Here is a 27,116-nt window from a genome sequence, read left to right on the forward strand (position 1 = left end):
GTGCTGAATGTGGGCACCGTGGGAAGTTAAATAACCTCTCTCTCGCCACAGCACGCCGAAGTCATGTACAACTCCGAATGCATAACGTGAATCAGTGTATATGTTGACTTTTTTATTCGTGGCTTGAATACAGGCTTGTGTCAGAGCGATGAGCTCTGCGGCTTGAGCTGACAAAGCATTTATACGATTAGTTTCAATGACTTCAGTATCTGTTGTGACTGCATAAGCGGCCACTAATTCTCCTGTACTTGTTCTCATACATGAACCATCGACATAAAATGTCAAGTCTGGATCTGACAATGGAACATCGGTCAAGTCTTGTCTGGGTTTTGTCGTTACAGTAATAACTTCAATACAGTCATGGGCTAGTGGGTCTGTTCCGGTTACTGGCAAAAGTGTGGCAGGATTCAATGTGTTACAGCGTCTTATTTCTATATGTGGCTGAAACAATGTAAGTTCATACCCTGTAAGTCGTGCTATGGTCAAGTGTTGTGTTTGTGTTCTATTTACAAGAACCTCTACTGCGTGTGGTACTTGAACTGTCAATGGATGTCCTAACACTATGGCATCGCTTTGTCTGATTGCTAAAGCTGTCGCTGCCACTGATTTCAGACATGCAGGCAAAGCCTGAGCTACGGGATCTAATGTACTAGAAAAATAAGCACATGGTTTGTGTGCTCCTGCTTGATCCTGTGTGAGTACTGACAAAGCAGTACCTTCGCGTTCTGTAACAAAGAGTGTAAACTGTTTTCTGTAACATGGTGTTGCTAAAACAGGTGCTTGACATAAAGTTTTCTTTAGGCTTTCAAAAGCTTGTGTATGTTCTTGAGTCCAAGGGAGAACAGTCGATGTGGCTGCCTCCTGGGTTGTCAACTGAATGAGTGGTTTTGCTAGAAATGCATATTGCGGGATCCACTGTCTACAGTATGAAGTGAGGCCTATGAAAGCCCGCACCTCCTTTTGTGTCTTGGGTATTGGCATGTTAGCTATTAACTGAATGCGGTCTGGTGTAAGCTGCCTTCCCTCCTTGGACAGCGAGTGTCCAAGATAAATAACTCGCTGGACACAGAATTGCAGCTTAGAAGGGGACACCTTGTGCCCTTTTTCGGCTAGAAATTGTAAAACTGTCAGTGATGCTTTTTCACATTCAGGTTCGCTTCGGGCGGTGATCAGCAGATCATCGACGTATTGAAGCAGAGCAGTGTTAACTGGCATGTGGATACTGTCAAGTTCTCGTTTCAGTGCTTGGCTATAGATGCTGGGGCTTTCTGTAAATCCTTGAGGTGCGCGTGAGAATTTAAAGCTACGTCCATTTAAACTAAATCCGAACAAATATTGGCTTTCCGGATCTATTGGGACGCTGAAAAAGGCATTCTTGAGATCGATTACAGTGAAGAATGTCGCTTCGGAATCAATAGCTGTCAGTAATGACGAGATATCTGGGACCACAGGGAATTGTGGCACAATGCATTTGTTTAACTCGCGCAGATCAATAACCAATCGATATACTGGCGGGGCCTTCGGATCTGTTCGTTTAAGAATTGGTATTATCGGTGAATTACATATATTGGAGTCTGTTTCCACAACTACTCCTTGGGCAATGAGCTCGTCAATGATTTGTAGTAAAGCCACTACAGCATCTGGTGGTAACTTGTATTGTCGCATTCGTGGTAGCACCACTCCTGCCTTTAATGTGACTCGATATGGTGTAATATTCATGCATCCAACATCAGTAGGGCCTTGTGCCCATAGACGTGTAGGTAAAATCTGTAATCGGGGATCCATGTCTCTAGACACATAGTGACCTTTAAAATCACGTAAAAACAATCTTACTCCTTCCGGAGAACAACATATTATAGCTCCTAGAGCTTTTAACGTTTTTATTCCTAATAGATTTTCTGGACATGATTTAGTAAGCAATAAATCTGTAGTTCGGGTCAAAGGTCCTATCGTAAGTGGCAGAGGTTGTGACACTTCATTAACAATAGGTTTTCCTGAAAAACCAAGGGAAATATTCTGTGAGCCTGAGAGGGGTGCCCCTGGAACTTCACTACGTTTTATGGTCGTTCGACTTGCCCCTGTATCGAGTAGAAATTTTCTATCTTGGCCTAATAATTCACTATGTACATAAGGTCCTTCTTGGTCTACTGGGATTTCAATAAGGGGTAAGTCAACTTCCCTCTCTAGGCTTGTTCATGCGTAACGCTGATACTCGGGATATTCATACTGTGCGGTCTGATACATTTGTCGTGTTGTTGTTTGTGTGGCAGCAACAGGCAATGGGGGTGCAGCTGGCACAAACTGTATTGGCTGTTGTGCGGCTGGCATGGCCTGGGCATGCTGCATAGCTCCTTGTTCATTCTGATCTTGTCTGAGTGGCCGTGATCTTTCTTGTGTTTTACCTATGGCGATATTATGTTTTAAAACTGGACAATCGTGTACGTAATGGCCTGGCTTTTTACAATAATTGCATGTCCCTTTTACAGGTCCTGCTGAATCGGAATGTGTCATACCCCTTTTATGCCCTTCAGCTGGAACTGTCTGGGAAACTAACATTTTCATTTTCGTGTCTTTCATGCGTCTGTGTTCATGTTCTTGTTCCTCTCTAATTCTATTGTGATGGTACTGTAACATTTGTAACATTTGTGATGGAGTGTTACCTTGCCAGGTACTCTCGAATTTTAATACTCTATTCTTTACTGGGGGCAGAGCATTTTCTACTAATTTTGTTACAAACAGATGTGGGTATGATTCGCTACTTGCTTTTATGCCACTATTTATACCAAAACATTTTTCAAATCGGGCATAGTAATCACTAGTGTCTTCATCTTGCTTCTGCTTACAGGCTGAAATTGTACCCCAATCTTCCTTTTTCGTAGTTAATAAACGCGGCAGTACCTGTACTAGTAATCCTGGTAATGCCTTAGTTTTGTCCCCAAGCCCTGCTCCTGCAGTTCGGGCCTTTTCTTCAGCTTCTAACACTGACCATTCTATCTTTTGGTCTCCTACCTCCCACTCTTTTTCCTTGAGTTTTTCATAAATGCCAGCAGGCATCAATACCTTTAATATTGTCATAATGTCGGGGTAGGTATACTCTCCCATGAGTAACATGTCTTTAATTTCTCGGTGAAAACCCGCTGGGTCTTTGTCATGACTGGGTACCACTTTCTTCATTTGTAACAATTCTATTTTCGATATGGGCGTATATACAAATACGCGTTTAAACTGATTGTCCTCACCCTTTATTGGGTGCACTTCTCGTAAGAGATTCTGTCTATCTATGTGATACGTAGTTCTTTCCTTGACGGACAATGGAACATGTTCTGAACATACAAAAAGAATATACTGCTTTCTTGATTCTAGAATTTCTTTAATTAATTCAGTACCTGGACCTCTCCATTTATTCATAAGTAATTCAGTCAGTATGTCAGGCAAGGGACCAGGGTCCGAATGCTGACTCCGATATAGTATAATGAGTTGTTGAATCATATAAATCCCAGCTAACCTTTGTTCATCTGGGGTAAGATTCAAAAATGTGCGTACTACTGTATCATCACTATATTTTCCGGGACTGTCCACCCAATGGACAGCTGCCCTGGCTAAATCTTGTTCATCCATAGAATCGAGGAAATGATAACCCCTTCGTTCTCGGAGTAGTTTGTCGGCGGTTTGGAACGAATGCTCGTTAGACCTTATATTAATTATAGGTATTTGAAAATTCCTGTTATTATCTGGACATATCGGATGTATTGAGTCAGTATGATATCTAGTTTGATTCCTATCGTTAGACCTTATATTAATTATAGGTATTTGAAAATTCCTGTTATTATCTGGACATATCGGATGTATTGAGTCAGTATGATATCTAGTCTGATTCCTAGTACAAGATCTTCCTCTACCTACATAGGCTATGGTGTCCGACTGTCCTGTGGGCAGTCCTGACCCTTCTTCCTCGTTTTGTTCGAACTCGTCTACCTCTAATCGCTCTTCGTGTAGGCGTTCTATTTCTTTACGGATCTTTCGGCACATGGCTATTATACAATTTTGTTTATCATGTCTCCCTTCTGATATATTCTGGCTCCATCTTGTAAGAATTTTCATTACTTCCGGGTCTACCCCCGGTCGGTCTTGATTTCTGATCACACAGTTTATGAGGAAACGTAACAGTTCCCCCTGTATCTCTACTTTCTGGTATTCCATAGCTCTGTAAATACATTCTGGATCTCGCCCTGTTTGGACAAAATGATATATATTATCTAGATGCGCAGTCATTCCTGGTAACTTCGCTAAATACACTGCGGCTCGTCTGATACGCAATGATGCTAGGGTCATTTCGTCCTCCTTTCCAGGCACCGGGTCATATCTACAATCTATAAGAAGTTCCTTAAGCGCACGGGCACTAAGGAGTTTGGGTGTACGTGAATGCGCTGACTCTTGAAAAGTAAGTTTATTTATTCTGGGTGGCGTAGAAAAGATATTGGTAGCTCCTCCCGCGGCCCCATCTGGGGCGTCGGGTGTAAAAGGATTCGTCGAACGTGACACAGCAACTACAGGTGTGGACACAGCCATAGAAGTAGCTGTAGGAGCGGATACAGAAACAGATGTGCTTGCCGGAGCTTGTGACTCGATTTGTTGCTGTAGGGATACGGGCACTGGATCTTGGCGTTGAACCTCCCTGGTATGCGGTCTATGTGGGGCGGAATTAGCATACTCGGGAGCTGCGTCATCTAAATATGAGGAAAGAAAAACATCTTCTGCGGTTCTAGGATGCCCCTTAGGATGTACCTTTATTGGGAACAATGGGGTTGGCAAGTCTTTTGGTGTTTCTGGAGTAGCCTTAGGTAATCCTTCGGCCAGAAGGGGATACATACCATTCATAAGGGCATTTCTTTGTCTGTCTACTTGTTCTGATTTCACTCGGATACCTTCCTCAATTAATAGATTCTCTCGAACTTTATTGGAATTCTCTTTACTCTTCTCTTCCTGTCTACGTGCTTTTTCTGTTCGTCTATGTGATTCTTTACGCCATAATTCAACGGCGTCTTTCTGTGACTGTCTGACTTTCCTTTTCCATAACTCTTCCTCGACTTTCATGATGCACTCTGCATCCCAGGTCCCCGCTGTGGGCCACCTCTGACTTTCTGGTAATCCCTTGGTATAGTCTACCCATAAATCAAGAAATAATATAGCGTCTAAGCCATGTTTGTGATACATAAAGTGCCCTGGAGTGTCCCTAGGAGGAATAGGGACGGCTTCTTCGAGAACCCCTTTTCTGGTAGTGATCTGTCTTAATTTCGAAAAGAGCGGCATATTGAGAACTGACCTTATACTTGATTTTGACCTGATACTTGAATTTGAACAGACTTAATACAATAAACACGATAATGAACAGTCATTCATACCACGATATACAGAACATACTTAAACACTTTAAACATTAAACATTAAACCTTTAACTGAAACAACAATGATGATCGTCTGCATAACTAATCACCAAGCTTAATTCTCGACAATAACTAGACAATAACTAGACACTTCGGAATACTTCGGAATACTTGATATACTGCTAAACAGTACAGATACACTGCTAAAACAGTGCAGACCGGATTTGAGTACCCAAACCCGTCTTGACCGGCACAACCTATGTGCACGTCAGAAATGCCTCCCCAGCAATGGTACTCACCGGGTAGCTTCGGAAACGGAAGGCCTCAGTAACTTGAACTTGAACCGGACTGGACTCGACTCGACTCGACTCGTCGGACACTGGACTTGACTTCGGACTGGTGGGTCTCTGTATACCTCGGATCTTGCTCTCTCAGCTAGGCTCTGGTCGGGATACTTCGCACTTCTCACCGCCTCGTCTGGGTGTTGATCGCAGTCTCAGTCGCCCCCGCTTGACCGGAGGGAGATACAGGAAATCCTGCTGGTACGCGTTATTGTCCGTCCAGCTGTGGCAGGAGACCGGGCCTGCAACGCACCGCCAGCGCGTGAGATGAGAAAGTGTCCCTGTTCGGGCGCCATCATGTGGTAAATATTTTCTCCTTTACCGGGACTGAATTTGATACCGGAACATAGTAAAATAGCTCAATAAAATGAGAGGCAGAATCCGTGGTATTAGAGGTTCGGAATGGGCTTTATTCCATTAATTCGATTATAATCGGTTGCTCCCAATGTTCCGTCACCACGAAGGTTCAGGAAGTGAAGCACACACTTTATTGACAAGAAATGACTTTTATAGTACATACATGACAATGAAGTAAATGCAGTAGGCGTAACAATTGATAAGGAAAATGACGAGTTGTTCTGCGTAACCAGAAATGGGTGTAATAAGGCGAAAAAAAGGAACATGATTGGTTATGATGTAATACATAGGTGGATCTATAAGATAATACTTGGCATGGATGCGCGCGCAGCAGTCTGACGTGTAATTGACGTGTAACTAGGGGGTGAAGGGGACTTGACATTTAGCTCTACGCGTGGAGACAAGAAGTCTGGGGGGTCAAGTCAACCTAATCCCAAATCATATCTAACATCCTATGTTTAAAGAACTATGTTATCCATAAAAGAAGGACTCTCGGACAGAATCTATTCTATACTGACTGTGCGTGCATGTACAAGCGTCTAAGTGTCTACACTAAATGCGAGGGGGTAGGAATATTCCATGGTAACAAGGCTATGAATTACTTGCATGAGGACAGAGAAGCCGGCCTTTTGCTTGGTAACTGGAAGAATGTTTACTTAAGCTACTAGGCAGGAATGCATCGGCTGAGGGGGAAGCAGATAATTCGAAGGTGAAATACAGTTCTTGGCAGAGAATAGGCTGATGTCAGGCTTCGTGAGCCGCGCAGAGAATGAGACAAAGTTCATGGTCACAGATGCAGGCTCAGACTGGAGCTTTCAGAGGCAGAAGGCAAGAAGAGTTTGATGACAGAATCAGGGCCTACTTGCCTGGACTGTAAAATGGCATAAGTGAACCATATAAAGCCGGTGGCTTTTCATACTTAGGAATGGAATATCCGGCCTATTCATGGCGGATCTGACAGAGGACATGTTGACGGTGGACGCACATGTGTTTGCGTCTTTATAACTGGAACTGGAGGGAACACACAGGTACTTGTGACATGCACATAGAACTGTTGGGGTCCAAGATAGGGGACATAACTGACCAGAAAAATCCATATTTCCACATTATAGGTACTATTATATTTAAAACACTTTCAGTTTTTATTAGGTTTAAGATGATCTGTTCAACCGAAAGATAAATCAGACTTTTCTAATTGAATTGAATCGCAGGACGAATTAATGAAAATAGTTTTTTATTTAAGAATGAGGAAAGCATGGCACTGCTGAGATTTGAACTCAGGATCTCCTGTTTACTAGGTAGGCGCTTTAACCAGCTAAGCCACAGCACCCTCTTCAAAATGCTTTAAGGAACAGTTTGCCATATGGTGTTCAAGAGAATCCTGAGTTTTTCACTTTCATAATCATTTCTCAGTTCAGAAAACGCTCTACTCAACTACTTTAGACGAGGATACTGATCCTATTGATAAACACCTCATTGATATATTGCTTATCCTGTTCATAAATGTTTTAATTATGCCTTCTTTAAGAATGCATTACTTGAATTCAACTCTAGAATGATTTTTTATCTCTATTTTGCTCTTTGTCACTCTTTTTTCCCTTTTTCATTCAAAGCATTACTTTGAAAATCTTCACAATACCATGTTTTTTTGTTTTTCAATTTAAGATGACCCATTCTAATGTTCACAGAACAACACTTTTCTTTTTAAAATGTATAAAACATTTGCGTGATGAAAATTATTTTTACATGTAAGGACCAATAATAAGGTGCTGCTGAGATTTGAACTCAGGATTTCCTGTTTACGAGACAGGCGCTTTAACCACTTAGCCACAGGACCTTTTTTAGTGATACAGAAGGGATCATTAATTTAGTATTGGTGATCAAATTCTGTGCCTGTGTTAAAGTGTCTTAATATGTATTCTAATGTTAAACAAGCAAGGATTCCTAATCTGTAAACAAGAATAGCTATGTTGTATTACAAAAGAACACATTTTAAACTCAATCCCATATTTTGAATAGTTCATAAATAAGTGTTTTACATATATTCATCAATATTGCTCAAATCTAGGGTTATATTTCATCTGCCTCTTGCTCATTGAAATACCTTTTTGATTTTTGCAATCAAAGTATTGTTACTATAATATTGAAAACACTTTCAGTTTTTATTAGGTTTAAGATGATCTGTTCAACCGAAAGATAAATCAGACTTTTCTAATTTAATTGAATCGCAGGACGACTTAATGAAAATAATTTTTTATTTAAGAATGAGGAAAGCAAGGCACTGCTGAGATTTGAACTCAGGATCTCCTGTTTACTAGACAGGCGCTTTAACCAGCTAAGCCACAGCACAATCTTAAAAATGCTTTAAGGAACAGTTTGCCATATGGTGTTCAAGAGACTCCTGAGTTTTTCACTTTCATAATCATTTCTCAGTTCAGAAAACGCTCTACTCAACTACTTTAGACGAGGATACTGATCCTATTCATAAACACATCATTGATATATTGCTTATCCTGTTCATAAATGTTTTAATTATGCCTTCTTTAAGAATGCATTACTTGATTTCAACTCTAGAATGATTTTTTATCTCTATTTTGCTCTTTGTCACCCTTTTTTCCCTTTTTCATTCAAAGCATTACTTTGAAAATCTTCACAATACCACGTTTTTTAGTTTTTCAATTTAAGATGACCCATTCTAATGTTCACAGAACAACTCTTTTCTTTTTAAAATGTATTAAACATTTGCGTGATGAAAATTATTTTTACATGTAAGGACCAATAATAAGGTGCTGCTGGGATTTGAACTCAGGATTTCCTGTTTACGAGACAGGCGCTTTAACCACTTAGCCACAGCACCTACTTTAGTGATACAGAAGGGATCATTAATTTAGTATTGGTGATCAAATTCTGTGCCTGTGTTAAAGTGTCTTAATATGTATTCTAATGTTAAACAAGCAAGGATTCCTAATCTGTAAACAAGAATAGCTATGTTGTATTAAAAAAGAACACATTTTAAACTCAATCCCATATTTTGAATAGTTTATAAATAAGTGTTTTACATATATTCATCAATATTGCTCAAATCTAGGGTCATATTTCATCTGCCTCTTGCTCATTGAAATACCTTTTTAATTTTGCAATCACAGTATTGTTACTATAATATTGAAAACACTTTCAGTTTTTATTAGGTTTAAGATGATCTGTTCAACCGAAAGATAAATCAGACTTTTCTAATTTAATTGAATCGCAGGACGACTTAATGAAAATAATGTTTATTTAAGAATGACGAAAGCAAGGCACTGCTGAGATTTGAACTCAGGATCTCCTGTTTACTAGACAGGCGCTTTAACCAGCTAAGCCACAGCACCCTCTTGAAAATGCGTTAAGGAACAGTTTGCCATATGGTGTTCAAAAGAAACCTGAGTTTTTCACTTTCATAATCATTTCTCAGTTCAGAAAACGCACTACTCAAATAGTTTAGACGAGGATACTGATCCTATTCATAAACACCTCATTGATATATTGCTTATCCTGTTCATAAATGTTTTAATTATGCCTTCTTTAAGAATGCATTACTTGAATTCAACTCTAGAATGATTTTTTATCTCTATTTTGCTCTTTGTCACTCTTTTTTCCCTTTTTCATTCAAAGCATTACTTTGAAAATCTTCACAATACCAGTTTTTTTTGTTTTTCAATTTAAGATGACCCATTCTAATGTTCACAGAACAACACTTTTCTTTTTAAAATGTATTAAACATTTGCGTGATGAAAATTATTTTTACATGTAAGGACCAATAATAAGGTGCTGCTGAGATTTGAACTCAGGATTTCCTGTTTACGAGACAGGCGCTTTAACCACTTAGCCACAGCACCTATTTTAGTGATACAGAAGGGATCATTAATTTAGTATTGGTGATCAAATTCTGTGCCTGTATTAAAGTGTCTTAATATGTATTCTAATGTTAAACAAGCAAGGATTCCTAATCTGTAAACAGGAATAGCTATGTTGTATTACAAAAGAACACATTTTAAACGCAATCCCATATTTTGAATAGTTCATAAATAAGTGTTTTACATATATTCATCAATATTGCTCAAATCTAGGGTTATATTTCATCTGCCTCTTGCTCATTAAAATACCTTTTTGATTTTTGCAATCACAGTATAGTTACTATTATATTTAAAACACTTTCAGTTTTTATTAGGTTTAAGATGATCTGTTCAACCGAAAGATAAATCAGACTTTTCTAATTGAATTGAATCGCAGGACGAATTAATGAAAATAGTGTTTTATTTAAGAATGAGGAAAGCATGGCACTGCTGAGATTTGAACTCAGGATCTCCTGTTTACTAGGTAGGCGCTTTAACCAGCTAAGCCACAGCACCCTCTTCAAAATGCTTTAAGGAACAGTTTGCCATATGGTGTTCAAGAGAATCCTGAGTTTTTCACTTTCCTAATCATTTCTCAGTTCAGAAAACGCTCTACTCAACTACTTTAGACGAGGATACTGATCCTATTGATAAACACCTCATTGATATTTTGCTTATCCTGTTCATAAATGTTTTAATTATGCCTTCTTTAAGAATGCATTACTTGAATTCAACTCTAGAATGATTTTTTATCTCTATTTTGCTCTTTGTCACTCTTTTTTCCCTTTTTCATTCAAAGCATTACTTTGAAAATCTTCACAATACCAGGTTTTTTTGTTTTTCAATTTAAGATGACCCATTCTAATGTTCACAGAACAACACTTTTCTTTTTAAAATGTATTAAACATTTGCGTGATGAAAATTATTTTTACATGTAAGGACCAATAATAAGGTGCTGCTGAGATTTGAACTCAGGATTTCCTGTTTACGAGACAGGCGCTTTAACCACTTAGCCACAGCACCTATTTTAGTGATACAGAAGGGATCATTAATTTAGTATTGGTGATCAAATTCTGTGCCTGTGTTAAAGTGTCTTAATATGTATTCTAATGTTAAACAAGCAAGGATTCCTAATCTGTAAACAAGAATAGCTATGTTGTATTACAAAAGAACACATTTTAAACTCAATCCCATATTTTGAATAGTTCATAAATAAGTGTTTTACATATATTCATCAATATTGCTCAAATCTAGGGTTATATTTCATCTGCCTCTTGCTCATTGAAATACCTTTTTGATTTTTGCAATCACAGTATTGTTACTATAATATTGAAAACACTTTCAGTTTTTATTAGGTTTAAGATGATCTGTTCAACCGAAAGATAAATCAGACTTTTCTAATTTAATTGAATCGCAGGACGACTTAATGAAAATAATTTTTTATTTAAGAATGAGGAAAGCAAGGCACTGCTGAGATTTGAACTCAGGATCTCCTGTTTACTAGACAGGCGCTTTAACCAGCTAAGCCACGGCACCCTCTTGAAAATGCTTTAAGGAACAGTTTGCCATATGGTGTTCAAGAGAAACCTGAGTTTTTCACTTTCATAATCATTTCTCAGTTCAGAAAACGCACTACTCAAATAGTTTAGATGAGGATACTGATCCTATTCATAAACACCTCATTGATATATTGCTTATCCTGTTCATAAATGTTTTAATTATGCCTTCTTTAAGAATGCATTACTTGAATTCAACTCTAGAATGATTTTTTATCTCTATTTTGCTCTTTGTCACTCTTTTTTCCCTTTTTCATTCAAAGCATTACTTTGAAAATCTTCACAATACCAGGTTTTTTTGTTTTTCAATTTAAGATGACCCATTCTAATGTTCACAGAACAACACTTTTCTTTTTAAAATGTATTAAACATTTGCGTGATGAAAATTATTTTTACATGTAAGGACCAATAATAAGGTGCTGCTAAGATTTGAACTCAGGATTTCCTGTTTACGAGACAAGCGCTTTAACCACTTAGCCACAGCACCTATTTTAGTGATACAGAAGGGATCATTAATTTAGTATTGGTGATCAAATTCTGTGCCTGTGTTAAAGTGTCTTAATATGTATTCTAATGTTAAACAAGCAAGGATTCCTAATCTGTAAACAAGAATAGCTATGTTGTATTACAAAAGAACACATTTTAAACTCAATCCCATATTTTGAATAGTTCATAAATAAGTGTTTTACATATATTCATCAATATTGCTCAAATCTAGGGTTATATTTCATCTGCCTCTTGCTCATTGAAATACCTTTTTGATTTTTGCAATCACAGTATTGTTACTATAATATTGAAAACACTTTCAGTTTTTATTAGGTTTAAGATGATCTGTTCAACCGAAAGATAAATCAGACTTTTCTAATTTAATTGAATCGCAGGACGACTTAATGAAAATAATTTTTTATTTAAGAATGAGGAAAGCAAGGCACTGCTGAGATTTGAACTCAGGATCTCCTGTTTACTAGACAGGCGCTTTAACCAGCTAAGTCACAGCACCCTCTTAAAAATCCTTTAAGGAACAGTTTGCCATATGGTGTTCAAGAGAATCCTGAGTTTTTCACTTTCATAATCATTTCTCAGTTCAGAAAACGCTCTACTCAACTACTTTAGACGAGGATACTGATCCTATTGATAAACACCTCATTGATATATTGCTTATCTTGTTCATAAATGTTTTAATCATGCCTTCTTTAAGAATGCATTACTTGAATTCAACTCTAGAATGATTTTTTATCTCTATTTTGCTCTTTGTCACTCATTTTTCCCTTTTTCATTCAAAACATTACTTTGAAAATCTTCACAACACCACGTTTTTTTGTTTTTCAATTTAAGATGACCCATTCTAATGTTCACAGAACAATACTTTTCTTTTTAAAACGTATTAAACATTTGCGTGATGAAAATTATTTTTACAGGTAAGGACCAATAATAAGGTGCTGCTGACATTTGAACTCAGGATTTCCTGTTTACGAGACAGGCGCTTTACCCACTTAGCCACAGCACCTATTTTAGTGATACAGAAGGGATCATTAATTTAGTATTGGTGATCAAATTCTATGCCTGTGTTAAAGTGTCTTAATATGTATTCTAATGTTAAACAAGCAAGGATTCCTAATCTGTAAACAAGAATAGCTATGTTGTATTACAAAAGAACACATTTTAAACTCAATCCCATATTTTGAATAGTTCATAAATAAGTGTTTTACATATATTCAACAATTTTGTTCAAATCTAGGGTTATATTTCATCTGCCTCTTGCTCATTGAAATACCTTTTTGATTTTTGCAATCACAGTATTGTTACTATAATATTGAAAACACTTTCAGTTTTTATTAGGTTTAAGATGATCTGTTCAACCGAAAGATAATCAGACTTTTCTATTTTAATTGAATCGCAGGACGACTTAATGAAAATAATTTTTTATTTAAGAATAAGGAAAGCAAGGCACTGCTGAGATTTGAACTCAGGATCTCCTGTTTACTAGACAGGCGCTTTAATCAGCTAAGGCACAGCACCCTCTTGAAAAAGTTTTGAGGAACAGTTTGCCATATGGTGTTCAAGAGAAACCTGATTTTTCACTTTCATAATCATTTCTCAGTTCAGAAAACGTACTACTCAAATAGTTTAGACGAGGATACTGATCCTATTGATAAACACCTCATTGATATATTGCTTATCCTGTTCATAAATGTTTTAATTATGCCTTCTTTAAGAATGCATTACTTGAATTCAACTCTAGAATGATTTTTTATCTCTATTTTGCTCTTTGTCACTCTTTTTTCCCTTTTTCATTCAAAGCATTACTTTGAAAATCTTCACAATACCATGTTTTTTTGTTTTTCAATTTAAGATGACCCATTCTAATGTTCACAGAACAACACTTTTCTTTTTAAAATGTATTAAACATTTGCGTGATGAAAATTATTTTTACATGTAAGGACCAATAATAAGGTGCTGCTGAGATTTGAACTCAGGATTTCCTGTTTACGAGACAGGCGCTTTAACCACTTAGCCACAGCACCTTTTTTAGTGATACAGAAGGGATCATTAATTTAGTATTGGTGATCAAATTCTGTGCCTGTGTTAAAGTGTCTTAATATGTATTCTAATGTTAAACAAGCAAGGATTCCTAATCTGTAAACAAGAATAGCTATGTTGTATTACAAAAGAACACATTTTAAACTCAATCCCATATTTTGAATAGTTCATAAATAAGTGTTTTACATATATTCATCAATATTGCTCAAATCTAGGGTTATATTTCATCTGCCTCTTGCTCATTGAAATACCTTTTTGATTTTTGCAATCAAAGTATTGTTACTATAATATTGAAAACACTTTCAGTTTTTATTAGGTTTAAGATGATCTGTTCAACCGAAAGATAAATCAGACTTTTCTAATTTAATTGAATCGCAGGACGACTTAATGAAAATTATTTTTTATTTAAGAATGAGGAAAGCAAGGCACTGCTTAGATTTGAACTCAGGATCTCCTGTTTACTAGACAGGCGCTTTAACCAGCTAAGCCACAGCACCCTCTTGAAAATGCTTTAAGGAACAGTTTGCCATATGGTGTTCAAGAGAATCCTGAGTTTTTCACTTTCATAATCATTTCTCAGTTCAGAAAACGCTCTACTCAACTACTTTAGACGAGGATACTGATCCTATTGATAAACACCTCATTGATATATTGCTTATCTTGTTCATAAATGTTTTAATCATGCCTTCTTTAAGAATGCATTACTTGAATTCAACTCTAGAATGATTTTTTATCTCTATTTTGCTCTTTGTCACTCTTTTTTCCCTTTTCCATTCAAAGCATTACTTTGAAAATCTTCACAATACCAGGTTTTTTTGTTTTTCAATTTAAGATGACCCATTCTAATGTTCACAGAACAACACTTTTCTTTTTAAAATGTATTAAACATTTGCGTGATGAAAATTATTTTTACATGTAAGGACCAATAATAAGGTGTTGCTGAGATTTGATCTCAGGATTTCCTGTTCACGAGACAGTCACTTTAACCACTTAGCCACAGCACCTACTTTAGTGATATAGAAGGGATCATTAATTTAGGATTGGTGATCAAATTCTGTGCCTGTGTTAAAGTGTCTTAATATGTATTCTAATGTTAAACAAGCAAGGTGTCCTAATCTATAAACAAGAATAGCTATGTTGTATTATAAAAGAACACATTTTAAACTCAATCCCATATTTTGAATAGTTCATAAATAAGTGTTTTACATATAGTCATCAATATTGCTCAAATCTAGGGTTATATTTCATCTGCCTCTTGCTCATTGAAATACCTTTTTAATTTTGCAATCACAGTATTGTTACTATAATATTGAAAACACTTTCAGTTTTTATTAGGTTTAAGATGATCTGTTCAACCGAAAGATAAATCAGACTTTTCTAATTTAATTGAATCGCAGGACGAATTAATGAAAATAGTTTTTTATTTAAGAATGAGGAAAGCCCAGGAGGAGCCAAGATGGCGACCGGGACGGCAGCGTAGATTCCCGGCTCCGTGAACCTCCGCATCCCGCACGGATATCCTGCATGAGATCCTTATTCTGCGCTATGAGATCGTGTTCGTGAACGAAAGTGGCAACCGATTGTGTGACTCCGAGGTCTCTGACTGCCGTACGACCGGAGAAATCAGCGGTTGAACTTTGCGGCCCGTGCGGTCCCGAAGCCGGGACCTCGAGTGGACGCCTTGGCCGGGTGGCAGTTGAACAACAGCGGCCTGTGGTGACTGGGTGGAGTCGGTCCACCGGAGTGGAGCTCCCCTTCGGCCTGCATCTTGCTGCGGCCGCTCCCCCCTGCTGAACGTTGCGGACTGAGGACATGCCCGGGTGTGCAATTCTCGGACTCCGTGGCGTTTGCCCCTGCCTTTGATGGTGAGCTGCCCAGACGCCGTCCCTGGCTCGCCCTGATCCTTGCGGGCTGCTCCCGGCTTTTCGCGGGAGCTGGTCCGTGGCGGAGACGACTGTTGCCCGTGACCGCGCAACGGCTGAATCTGTGCCTGCCCCAGGATCCCTGTCTTCAGCGACGTGGACCTTGAGGAGTTGTTCCCGGGGTCCTGGCCCAACTACGAGTCGGGCCTTCCCAGCGGCCATTTTGTCGCGATGCAGCCTACCATCCTGTCCGCTGGGACGCAACGAGACTGGGGGTGTGTGACTTTCGGGAGTGTGGTGGAGCGATCGGAGGGAGCTGCTCTGGGATACGGCGACCTCCTGGAGGCCCTTAGTGCCCTTCATTACTCCTTGGCTCATGGCGCCGGGGTCCTGGAGGGGAAGCTAGATGTTGTGGTAACAGCGTTGGGACAGTGGCGGCATGCTGGTCCACAGGTACACAGTGGCTTTCCACACTGCACACAAGAGGAAGATGTTGCGGCCCCCCCCGCGATTAGTGTACAGCCGTACACTCCGGACAATATGCTACCGTGTGGTCGGCTAACTGTGGACTTGATTTGTTCCGGAGGTATCGGACCTGAGCGGAAGATGGTGGCCTTGTCCCGTGTGCGGTCTCCGGCGGCCCAGGGACAATTCCAGCAACGTGTGTCTCATTTGGCTGATTCAGCCTGTCTGGACCTTGTGTGCAGTGCAGATCCTGGGGCGACACTGGAAAAGACGCCCCTCCATGAAGCGGTCTGTGCGGATGCTCAGAGACTTCCACCCCATCTGTGTGCGGCGCTTCCCGACTGTTTTTGGACACTCCTGTACCTTGGGACATCGGACATGGTGCTGGGTCGAGGGACAGACATGGGCAGAATCGCAAAAAGCGGTCAAGGCTGAGGCTGCTCCTTCGGGGGTGGTCACCTAGTAGACAGGCGGACTCATGGTTGCGCGCTCTCGTGGTTATTCGCATGGTTGGTGTATAATGCTCCCCATTCCCCCCCCCCTTTTTTTGATATGGTCGATTTGGTGCTGCTAATCGTTTGCTGGGGGGAGACTTCACCGTGCGGGAGGGAGAAGCCGGGGGTATGTTTTTAAGGCCCTCCTCCAGTTTATTATATCCTTTCCGCCCCCCGTCTGGGGGGGCTCTTTCTCACTCTCTTTTTCCCTGTCTCTTCTATATTTCGGGTCTAGTTCCAGGGCGACAGGCACACTGCTGGGGGGTGGGGCCATACTCATTCGCAGAGGTGCAGGGTGGGGGGATGGGGGAGGGGACGCTTTAGTCTTTATCTCTTTTTCCATGGCCTCCGTTTTCTTTTCTGTTTCTTTTTGCTTTCTTTTTCTGGGATCAGTGCGATACACCACCCTGATTGTGAATCGTTTGCTCTTCATGTGTGCCACAGTTTCCGGGGGGTTCGCCGGGCTTGAGGTATGGGGACCTGTAGGCGCAACTATCTTTGATATTTCTCCTCATCCGTACTTTCCCGCGCCTGCGCCATTGATTTAATGTAGTGCTGCTTATTGGTTACGTCTCTTATCCTTGCCCCTTCTCGCTGTTGGGAAATTGTTTGGCACCTGATCCTACTGTTTTGTCTTATCATAAAATGGAAAACCCTTTCTCTCCTGGTGTCCTACCTGCGCGGCTCATTGGCCGGACTATATTGGATTGAAGACTTTGCTCTCCGAGGTGCCGCCTGTGTTGACATTTGCTATTATTATCCTGGTTACTTAGCGGCCGGCCCCGGGGGGTTGTAGGCCCATACGTGTAAATGATTGAAACATCAATAAAGGTTTTTCAAAAAAAAAAAAAAAAAGAATGAGGAAAGCAAGGCACTGCTGAGATTTGAACTCAGGATCTCCTGTTTACTAGACAGGCACTTTAACCAGCTAAGCCACAGCACCCTCTTGAAAATGCTTTAAGGAACAGTTTGCCATATGGTGTTCAAGAGAATCCTGAGTTTTTCACTTTCATAATAATTTCTCAGTTCAGAAAACGCTCTACTCAACTACTTTAGACGAGGATACTGATCCTATTGATAAACACCTCATTGATATATTGCTTATCTTGTTCATAAATGTTTTAATCATGCCTTCTTTAAGAATGCATTACTTGAATTCAACTCTAGAATGATTTTTTATCTCTATTTTGCTCTTTGTCACTCTTTTTTCCCTTTTCCATTCAAAGCATTACTTTGAAAATCTTCACAATACCACGTTTTTTTGTTTTTCAATTTAAGATGACCCATTTTAATGTTCACAGAACAACACTTTTCTTTTTAAAATGTATTAAACATTTGCGTGATGAAAATTATTTTTACATGTAAGGACCAATAATAAGGTGTTGCTGAGATTTGAACTCAGGATTTCCTGTTCACGAGACAGTCACTTTAACCACTTAGCCACAGCACCTACTTTAGTGATATAGAAGGGATCATTAATTTAGGATTGGTGATCAAATTCTGTGCCTGTGTTAAAGTGTCTTAATATGTATTCTAATGTTAAACAAGCAAGGAGTCCTAATCTATAAACAAGAATAGCTATGTTGTATTATAAAAGAACACATTTTAAACTCAATCCCATATTTTGAATAGTTCATAAATAAGTGTTTTACATATATTCATCAATATTGCTCAAATCTAGGGTTATATTTCATCTGCCTCTTGCTCATTGAAATACCTTTTTAATTTTGCAATCACAGTATTGTTACTATAATATTGAAAACACTTTCAGTTTTTATTAGGTTTAAGATGATCTGTTCAACCGAAAGATAAATCAGACTTTTCTAATTTAATTGAATCGCAGGACGAATTAATGAAAATAGTTTTTTATTTAAGAATGAGGAAAGCAAGGCACTGCTGAGATTTGAACTCAGGATCTCCTGTTTACTAGACAGGCACTTTAACCAGCTAAGCCACAGCACCCTCTTGAAAATGCTTTAAGGAACAGTTTGCCATATGGTGTTCAAGAGAATCCTGAGTTTTTCACTTTCATAATCATTTCTCAGTTCAGAAAACGCTCTACTCAACTACTTTAGACGAGGATACTGATCCTATTCATAAACACCTCATTGATATATTGCTTATCTTGTTCATAAATGTTTTAATCATGCCTTCTTTAAGAATGCATTACTTGAATTCAACTCTAGAATGATTTTTTATCTCTATTTTGCTCTTTGTCACTCATTTTTCCCTTTTTCATTCAAAACATTACTTTGAAAATCTTCACAACACCACGTTTTTTTGTTTTTCAATTTAAGATGACCCATTCTAATGTTCACAGAACAATACTTTTCTTTTTAAAACGTATTAAACATTTGCGTGATGAAAATTATTTTTACAGGTAAGGACCAATAATAAGGTGCTGCTGACATTTGAACTCAGGATTTCCTGTTTACGAGACAGGCGCTTTACCCACTTAGCCACAGCACCTATTTTAGTGATACAGAAGGGATCATTAATTTAGTATTGGTGATCAAATTCTATGCCTGTGTTAAAGTGTCTTAATATGTTTTCTAATGTTAAACAAGCAAGGATTCCTAATCTGTAAACAAGAATAGCTATGTTGTATTACAAAAGAACACATTTTAAACTCAATCCCATATTTTGAATAGTTCATAAATAAGTGTTTTACATATATTCAACAATTTTGTTCAAATCTAGGGTTATATTTCATCTGCCTCTTGCTCATTGAAATACCTTTTTGATTTTTGCAATCACAGTATTGTTACTATAATATTGAAAACACTTTCAGTTTTTATTAGGTTTAAGATGATCTGTTCAACCGAAAGATAATCAGACTTTTCTATTTTAATTGAATCGCAGGACGACTTAATGAAAATAATTTTTTATTTAAGAATAAGGAAAGCAAGGCACTGCTAAGATTTGAACTCAGGATCTCCTGTTTACTAGACAGGCGCTTTAATCAGCTAAGGCACAGCACCCTCTTGAAAAAGTTTTGAGGAACAGTTTGCCATATGGTGTTCAAGAGAAACCTGATTTTTCACTTTCATAATCATTTCTCAGTTCAGAAAACGTACTACTCAAATAGTTTAGACGAGGATACTGATCCTATTGATAAACACCTCATTGATATATTGCTTATCCTGTTCATAAATGTTTTAATTATGCCTTCTTTAAGAATGCATTACTTGAATTCAACTCTAGAATGATTTTTTATCTCTATTTTGCTCTTTGTCACTCTTTTTTCCCTTTTTCATTCAAAGCATTACTTTGAAAATCTTCACAATACCATGTTTTTTTGTTTTTCAATTTAAGATGACCCATTCTAATGTTCACAGAACAACACTTTTCTTTTTAAAATGTATTAAACATTTGCGTGATGAAAATTATTTTTACATGTAAGGACCAATAATAATGTGCTGCTGAGATTTGAACTCAGGATTTCCTGTTTACGAGACAGGCGCTTTAACCACTTAGCCACAGCACCTTTTTTAGTGATACAGAAGGGATCATTAATTTAGTATTGGTGATCAAATTCTGTGCCTGTGTTAAAGTGTCTTAATATGTATTCTAATGTTAAACAAGCAAGGATTCCTAATCTGTAAACAAGAATAGCTATGTTGTATTACAAAAGAACACATTTTAAACTCAATCCCATATTTTGAATAGTTCATAAATAAGTGTTTTACATATATTCATCAATATTGCTCAAATCTAGGGTTATATTTCATCTGCCTCTTGCTCATTGAAATACCTTTTTGATTTTTGCAATCAAAGTATTGTTACTATAATATTGAAAACACTTTCAGTTTTTATTAGGTTTAAGATGATCTGTTCAACCGAAAGATAAATCAGACTTTTCTAATTTAATTGCATCGCAGGACGACTTAATGAAAATTATTTTTTATTTAAGAATGAGGAAAGCAAGGCACTGCTTAGATTTGAACTCAGGATCTCCTGTTTACTAGACAGGCGCTTTAACCAGCTAAGCCACAGCACCCTCTTGAAAATGCTTTAAGGAACAGTTTGCCATATGGTGTTCAAGAGAATCCTGAGTTTTTCACTTTCATAATCATTTCTCAGTTCAGAAAACGCTCTACTCAACTACTTTAGACGAGGATATTGATCCTATTGATAAACACCTCATTGATATATTGCTTATCTTGTTCATAAATGTTTTAATCATGCCTTCTTTAAGAATGCATTACTTGAATTCAACTCTAGAATGATTTTTTATCTCTATTTTGCTCTTTGTCACTCTTTTTTCCCTTTTCCATTCAAAGCATTACTTTGAAAATCTTCACAATACCACGTTTTTTTGTTTTTCAATTTAAGATGACCCATTTTAATGTTCACAGAACAACACTTTTCTTTTTAAAATGTATTAAACATTTGCGTGATGAAAATTATTTTTACATGTAAGGACCAATAATAAGGTGTTGCTGAGATTTGAACTCAGGATTTCCTGTTCACGAGACAGTCACTTTAACCACTTAGCCACAGCACCTACTTTAGTGATATAGAAGGGATCATTAATTTAGGATTGGTGATCAAATTCTGTGCCTGTGTTAAAGTGTCTTAATATGTATTCTAATGTTAAACAAGCAAGGAGTCCTAATCTATAAACAAGAATAGCTATGTTGTATTATAAAAGAACACATTTTAAACTCAATCCCATATTTTGAATAGTTCATAAATAAGTGTTTTACATATATTCATCAATATTGCTCAAATCTAGGGTTATATTTCATCTGCCTCTTGCTCATTGAAATACCTTTTTAATTTTGCAATCACAGTATTGTTACTATAATATTGAAAACACTTTCAGTTTTTATTAGGTTTAAGATGATCTGTTCAACCGAAAGATAAATCAGACTTTTCTAATTTAATTGAATCGCAGGACGAATTAATGAAAATAGTTTTTTATTTAAGAATGAGGAAAGCAAGGCACTGCTGAGATTTGAACTCAGGATCTCCTGTTTACTAGACAGGCACTTTAACCAGCTAAGCCACAGCACCCTCTTGAAAATGCTTTAAGGAACAGTTTGCCATATGGTGTTCAAGAGAATCCTGAGTTTTTCACTTTCATAATCATTTCTCAGTTCAGAAAACGCTCTACTCAACTACTTTAGACGAGGATACTGATCCTATTCATAAACACCTCATTGATATATTGCTTATCTTGTTCATAAATGTTTTAATCATGCCTTCTTTAAGAATGCATTACTTGAATTCAACTCTAGAATGATTTTTTATCTCTATTTTGCTCTTTGTCACTCATTTTTCCCTTTTTCATTCAAAACATTACTTTGAAAATCTTCACAACACCACGTTTTTTTGTTTTTCAATTTAAGATGACCCATTCTAATGTTCACAGAACAATACTTTTCTTTTTAAAACGTATTAAACATTTGCGTGATGAAAATTATTTTTACAGGTAAGGACCAATAATAAGGTGCTGCTGACATTTGAACTCAGGATTTCCTGTTTACGAGACAGGCGCTTTACCCACTTAGCCACAGCACCTATTTTAGTGATACAGAAGGGATCATTAATTTAGTATTGGTGATCAAATTCTATGCCTGTGTTAAAGTGTCTTAATATGTATTCTAATGTTAAACAAGCAAGGATTCCTAATCTGTAAACAAGAATAGCTATGTTGTATTACAAAAGAACACATTTTAAACTCAATCCCATATTTTGAATAGTTCATAAATAAGTGTATTACATATATTCAACAATTTTGTTCAAATCTAGGGTTATATTTCATCTGCCTCTTGCTCATTGAAATACCTTTTTGATTTTTGCAATCACAGTATTGTTACTATAATATTGAAAACACTTTCAGTTTTTATTAGGTTTAAGATGATCTGTTCAACCGAAAGATAATCAGACTTTTCTATTTTAATTGAATCGCAGGACGACTTAATGAAAATAATTTTTTATTTAAGAATAAGGAAAGCAAGGCACTGCTGAGATTTGAACTCAGGATCTCCTGTTTACTAGACAGGCACTTTAATCAGCTAAGGCACAGCACCCTCTTGAAAAAGTTTTGAGGAACAGTTTGCCATATGGTGTTCAAGAGAAACCTGATTTTTCACTTTCATAATCATTTCTCAGTTCAGAAAACGTACTACTCAAATAGTTTAGACGAGGATACTGATCCTATTGATAAACACCTCATTGATATATTGCTTATCTTGTTCATAAATGTTTTAATTATGCCTTCTTTAAGAATGCATTACTTGAATTCAACTCTAGAATGATTTTTTATCTCTATTTTGCTCTTTGTCACTCTTTTTTCCCTTTTTCATTCAAAGCATTACTTTGAAAATCTTCACAATACCATGTTTTTTTGTTTTTCAATTTAAGATGACCCATTCTAATGTTCACAGAACAACACTTTTCTTTTTAAAATGTATTAAACATTTGCGTGATGAAAATTATTTTTACATGTAAGGACCAATAATAAGGTGCTGCTGAGATTTGAACTCAGGATTTCCTGTTTACGAGACAGGCGCTTTAACCACTTAGCCACAGCACCTTTTTTAGTGATACAGAAGGGATCATTAATTTAGTATTGGTGATCAAATTCTGTGCCTGTGTTAAAGTGTCTTAATATGTATTCTAATGTTAAACAAGCAAGGATTCCTAATCTGTAAACAAGAATAGCTATGTTGTATTACAAAAGAACACATTTTAAACTCAATCCCATATTTTGAATAGTTCATAAATAAGTGTTTTACATATGTTCATCAATATTGCTCAAATCTAGGGTTATATTTCATCTGCCTCTTGCTCATTGAAATACCTTTTTGATTTTTGCAATCAAAGTATTGTTACTATAATATTGAAAACACTTTCAGTTTTTATTAGGTTTAAGATGATCTGTTCAACCGAAAGATAAATCAGACTTTTCTAATTTAATTGAATCGCAGGACGACTTAATGAAAATTATTTTTTATTTAAGAATGAGGAAAGCAAGGCACTGCTTAGATTTGAACTCAGGATCTCCTGTTTACTAGACAGGCGCTTTAACCAGCTAAGCCACAGCACCCTCTTGAAAATGCTTTAAGGAACAGTTTGCCATATGGTGTTCAAGAGACTCCTGAGTTTTTCACTTTCATAATCATTTCTCAGTTCAGAAAACGCTCTACTCAACTACTTTAGACGAGGATACTGATCCTATTGATAAACACCTCATTGATATATTGCTTATCCTGTTCATAAATGTTTTAATTATGCCTTCTTTAAGAATGCATTACTTGAATTCAACTCTAGAATGATTTTTTATCTCTATTTTGCTCTTTGTCACTCTTTTTTCCCTTTTTCATTCAAAGCATTACTTTGAAAATCTTCACAATACCAGGTTTTGTTGTTTTTCAATTTAAGATGACCCATTCTAATGTTCACAGAACAACACTTTTCTTTTTAAAATGTATTAAACATTTGCGTGATGAAAAATATTTTTACATGTAAGGACCAATAATAAGGTGCTGCTGAGATTTGAACTCAGGATTTCCTGTTTACGAGACAGGCGCTTTAACCACTTAGCCACAGCACCTATTTTAGTGATACAGAAGGGATCATTAATTTAGTATTGGTGATCAAATTCTGTGCCTGTGTTAAAGTGTCTTAATATGTATTCTAATGTTAAACAAGCAAGGATTCCTAATCTGTAAACAGGAATAGCTATGTTGTATTACAAAAGAACACATTTTAAACGCAATCCCATATTTTGAATAGTTCATAAATAATTGTTTTACATATATTCATCAATATTGCTCAAATCTAGGGTTATATTTCATCTGCCTCTTGCTCATTGAAATACCTTTTTGATTTTTGCAATCACAGTATTGTTACTATAATATTGAAAACACTTTCAGTTTTTATTAGGTTTAAGATGATCTGTTCAACCGAAAGATAAATCAGACTTTTCTAATTTAATTGAATCGCAGGACGACTTAATGAAAATAATTTTTTATTTAAGAATGAGGAAAGCAAGGCACTGCTGAGATTTGAGCTCAGGATCTCCTGTTTACTAGACAGGCGCTTTAACCAGCTAAGCCACAGCACCCTCTTGAAAATGCGTTAAGGAACAGTTTGCCATATGGTGTTCAAGAGAAACCTGAGTTTTTCACTTTCATAATCATTTCTCAGTTCAGCAAACGCACTACTCAAATAGTTTAGAAGAGGATACTGATCCTATTCATAAACACCTCATTGATATATTGCTTATCCTGTTCATAAATGTTTTAATTATGCCTTCTTTAAGAATGCATTACTTGAATTCAACTCTAGAATGATTTTTTATCTCTATTTTGCTCTTTGTCACTCTTTTTTCCCTTTTTCATTCAAAGCATTACTTTGAAAATCTTCACAATACCAGGTTTTTTTGTTTTTCAATTTAAGATGACCCATTCTAATGTTCACAGAACAACACTTTTCTTTTTAAAATGTATTAAACATTTGCGTGATGAAAATTATTTTTACATGTAAGGACCAATAATAAGGTGCTGCTGAGATTTGAACTCAGGATTTCCTGTTTACGAGACAGGCGCTTTAACCACTTAGCCACAGCACCTACTTTAGTGATATAGAAGAGATCATTAATTTAGGATTGGTGATCAAATTCTGTGCCTGTGTTAAAGTTTCTTACTATGTATTCTAATGTTAAACAAGCAAGGATTCCTAATCTATAAACAAGAATAGCTATGTTGTATTAAAAAAGAACACATTTTAACCTCAATCCCATATTTTGAATAGTTCATAATAAGTGTTTTACATATATTCATCAATATTGCTCAAACCTAGGGTTATATTTCATCTGCCTCTTGCTCATTGAAATACCTTTTTGATTTTGCAATCACAGTATTGTTACTATAATATTGAAAACACTTTCAGTTTTTATTAGGTTTAAGATGATCTCTTCAACCGAAAGATAAATCAGACTTTTCTAATTTAATTGAATCGCAGGACGAATTAATGAAAATAGTTTTTTATTTAAGAATGAGGAAAGCAAGGCACTGCTGAGATTTGAACTCAGGATCTCCTGTTTACTAGACAGGCGCTTTAACCAGCTAAGCCACAGCACCCTCTTGAAAATGCTTTAAGGAACAGTTTGCCATATGTGTTCAAGAGACTCCTGAGTTTTTCACTTTCATAATCATTTCTCAGTTCAGAAAACGCTCTACTCAACTACTTTAGACGAGGATACTGATCCTATTGATAAACACCTCATTGATATATTGCTTATCCTGTTCATAAATGTTTTAATTATGCCTTCTTTAAGAATGCATTACTTGATTTCAACTCTAGAATGATTTTTTATCTCTATTTTGCTCTTTGTCACTCTTTTTTCCCTTTTTCATTCAAAGCATTACTTTGAAAATCTTCACAATACCACGTTTTTTTGTTTTTCAATTTAAGATGACCCATTCTAATGTTCACAGAACAACTCTTTTCTTTTTAAAATGTATTAAACATTTGCGTGATGAAAATTATTTTTACATGTAAGGACCAATAATAAGGTGCTGCTGAGATTTGAACTCAGGATTTCCTGTTTACAAGACAGGCGCTTTAACCACTTAGCCACAGCACCTACTTTAGTGATACAGAAGGGATCATTAATTTAGTATTGGTGATCCAATTCTGTGCCTGTGTTAAAGTGTCTTAATATGTATTCTAATGTTAAACAAGCAAGGATTCCTAATCTGTAAACAAGAATAGCTATGTTGTATTAAAAAAGAACACATTTTCAACTCAATCCCATATTTTGAATAGTTTATAAATAAGTGTTTTACATAGATTCATCAATATTGCTCAAATCTAGGGTCATATTTCATCTGCCTCTTGCTCATTGAAATACCTTTTTAATTTTGCAATCACAGTATTGTTACTATAATATTGAAAACACTTTCAGTTTTTATTAGGTTTAAGATGATCTGTTCAACCGAAAGATAAATCAGACTTTTCTAATTTAATTGAATCGCAGGACGACTTAATGAAAATAATGTTTTATTTAAGAATGCCGAAAGCAAGGCACTGCTGAGATTTGAACTCAGGATCTCCTGTTTACTAGACAGGCGCTTTAACCAGCTAAGCCACGGCACCCTCTTGAAAATGCTTTAAGGAACAGTTTGCCATATGGTGTTCAAGAGAAACCTGAGTTTTTCACTTTCATAATCATTTCTCAGTTCAGAAAACGCACTACTCAAATAGTTTAGATGAGGATACTGATCCTA

The 27,116-nt window shown here is 36.8% G+C and overlaps 15 non-coding genes across 15 annotated transcripts; all 15 read right to left on the reverse strand.

The window, feature by feature from the left end:
* Positions 1 to 7,846: 7,846 nt before the first annotated feature.
* TRNAT-CGU (transfer RNA threonine (anticodon CGU)) lies at positions 7,847 to 7,919 on the reverse strand. The gene has a single exon. It is a non-coding gene; the product is annotated as a tRNA-Thr (tRNA).
* Positions 7,920 to 8,866: 947 nt separating this feature from the next.
* TRNAT-CGU (transfer RNA threonine (anticodon CGU)) lies at positions 8,867 to 8,939 on the reverse strand. The gene has a single exon. It is a non-coding gene; the product is annotated as a tRNA-Thr (tRNA).
* Positions 8,940 to 9,376: 437 nt separating this feature from the next.
* On the reverse strand, positions 9,377 to 9,450 carry TRNAT-AGU (transfer RNA threonine (anticodon AGU)). The gene has a single exon. It is a non-coding gene; the product is annotated as a tRNA-Thr (tRNA).
* Positions 9,451 to 9,884: 434 nt separating this feature from the next.
* Positions 9,885 to 9,957, reverse strand: TRNAT-CGU (transfer RNA threonine (anticodon CGU)). The gene has a single exon. It is a non-coding gene; the product is annotated as a tRNA-Thr (tRNA).
* Positions 9,958 to 10,904: 947 nt separating this feature from the next.
* TRNAT-CGU (transfer RNA threonine (anticodon CGU)) lies at positions 10,905 to 10,977 on the reverse strand. The gene has a single exon. It is a non-coding gene; the product is annotated as a tRNA-Thr (tRNA).
* A 947-nt stretch (positions 10,978 to 11,924) lies between these two features.
* TRNAT-CGU (transfer RNA threonine (anticodon CGU)) lies at positions 11,925 to 11,997 on the reverse strand. The gene has a single exon. It is a non-coding gene; the product is annotated as a tRNA-Thr (tRNA).
* A 1,965-nt stretch (positions 11,998 to 13,962) lies between these two features.
* Positions 13,963 to 14,035, reverse strand: TRNAT-CGU (transfer RNA threonine (anticodon CGU)). Its single transcript has one exon. It is a non-coding gene; the product is annotated as a tRNA-Thr (tRNA).
* Positions 14,036 to 17,741: 3,706 nt separating this feature from the next.
* On the reverse strand, positions 17,742 to 17,815 carry TRNAT-AGU (transfer RNA threonine (anticodon AGU)). The gene has a single exon. It is a non-coding gene; the product is annotated as a tRNA-Thr (tRNA).
* Positions 17,816 to 18,760: 945 nt separating this feature from the next.
* On the reverse strand, positions 18,761 to 18,834 carry TRNAT-AGU (transfer RNA threonine (anticodon AGU)). Its single transcript has one exon. It is a non-coding gene; the product is annotated as a tRNA-Thr (tRNA).
* A 1,452-nt stretch (positions 18,835 to 20,286) lies between these two features.
* On the reverse strand, positions 20,287 to 20,359 carry TRNAT-CGU (transfer RNA threonine (anticodon CGU)). The gene has a single exon. It is a non-coding gene; the product is annotated as a tRNA-Thr (tRNA).
* A 1,458-nt stretch (positions 20,360 to 21,817) lies between these two features.
* On the reverse strand, positions 21,818 to 21,891 carry TRNAT-AGU (transfer RNA threonine (anticodon AGU)). Its single transcript has one exon. It is a non-coding gene; the product is annotated as a tRNA-Thr (tRNA).
* A 1,452-nt stretch (positions 21,892 to 23,343) lies between these two features.
* Positions 23,344 to 23,416, reverse strand: TRNAT-CGU (transfer RNA threonine (anticodon CGU)). Its single transcript has one exon. It is a non-coding gene; the product is annotated as a tRNA-Thr (tRNA).
* A 947-nt stretch (positions 23,417 to 24,363) lies between these two features.
* On the reverse strand, positions 24,364 to 24,436 carry TRNAT-CGU (transfer RNA threonine (anticodon CGU)). The gene has a single exon. It is a non-coding gene; the product is annotated as a tRNA-Thr (tRNA).
* A 947-nt stretch (positions 24,437 to 25,383) lies between these two features.
* On the reverse strand, positions 25,384 to 25,456 carry TRNAT-CGU (transfer RNA threonine (anticodon CGU)). Its single transcript has one exon. It is a non-coding gene; the product is annotated as a tRNA-Thr (tRNA).
* A 437-nt stretch (positions 25,457 to 25,893) lies between these two features.
* TRNAT-AGU (transfer RNA threonine (anticodon AGU)) lies at positions 25,894 to 25,967 on the reverse strand. Its single transcript has one exon. It is a non-coding gene; the product is annotated as a tRNA-Thr (tRNA).
* Positions 25,968 to 27,116: the final 1,149 nt, after the last annotated feature.

This window comes from Triturus cristatus, chromosome 8 (genome assembly GCF_964204655.1).
Source record: "Triturus cristatus chromosome 8, aTriCri1.1, whole genome shotgun sequence".
Taxonomy (NCBI): domain Eukaryota; kingdom Metazoa; phylum Chordata; class Amphibia; order Caudata; family Salamandridae; genus Triturus; species Triturus cristatus.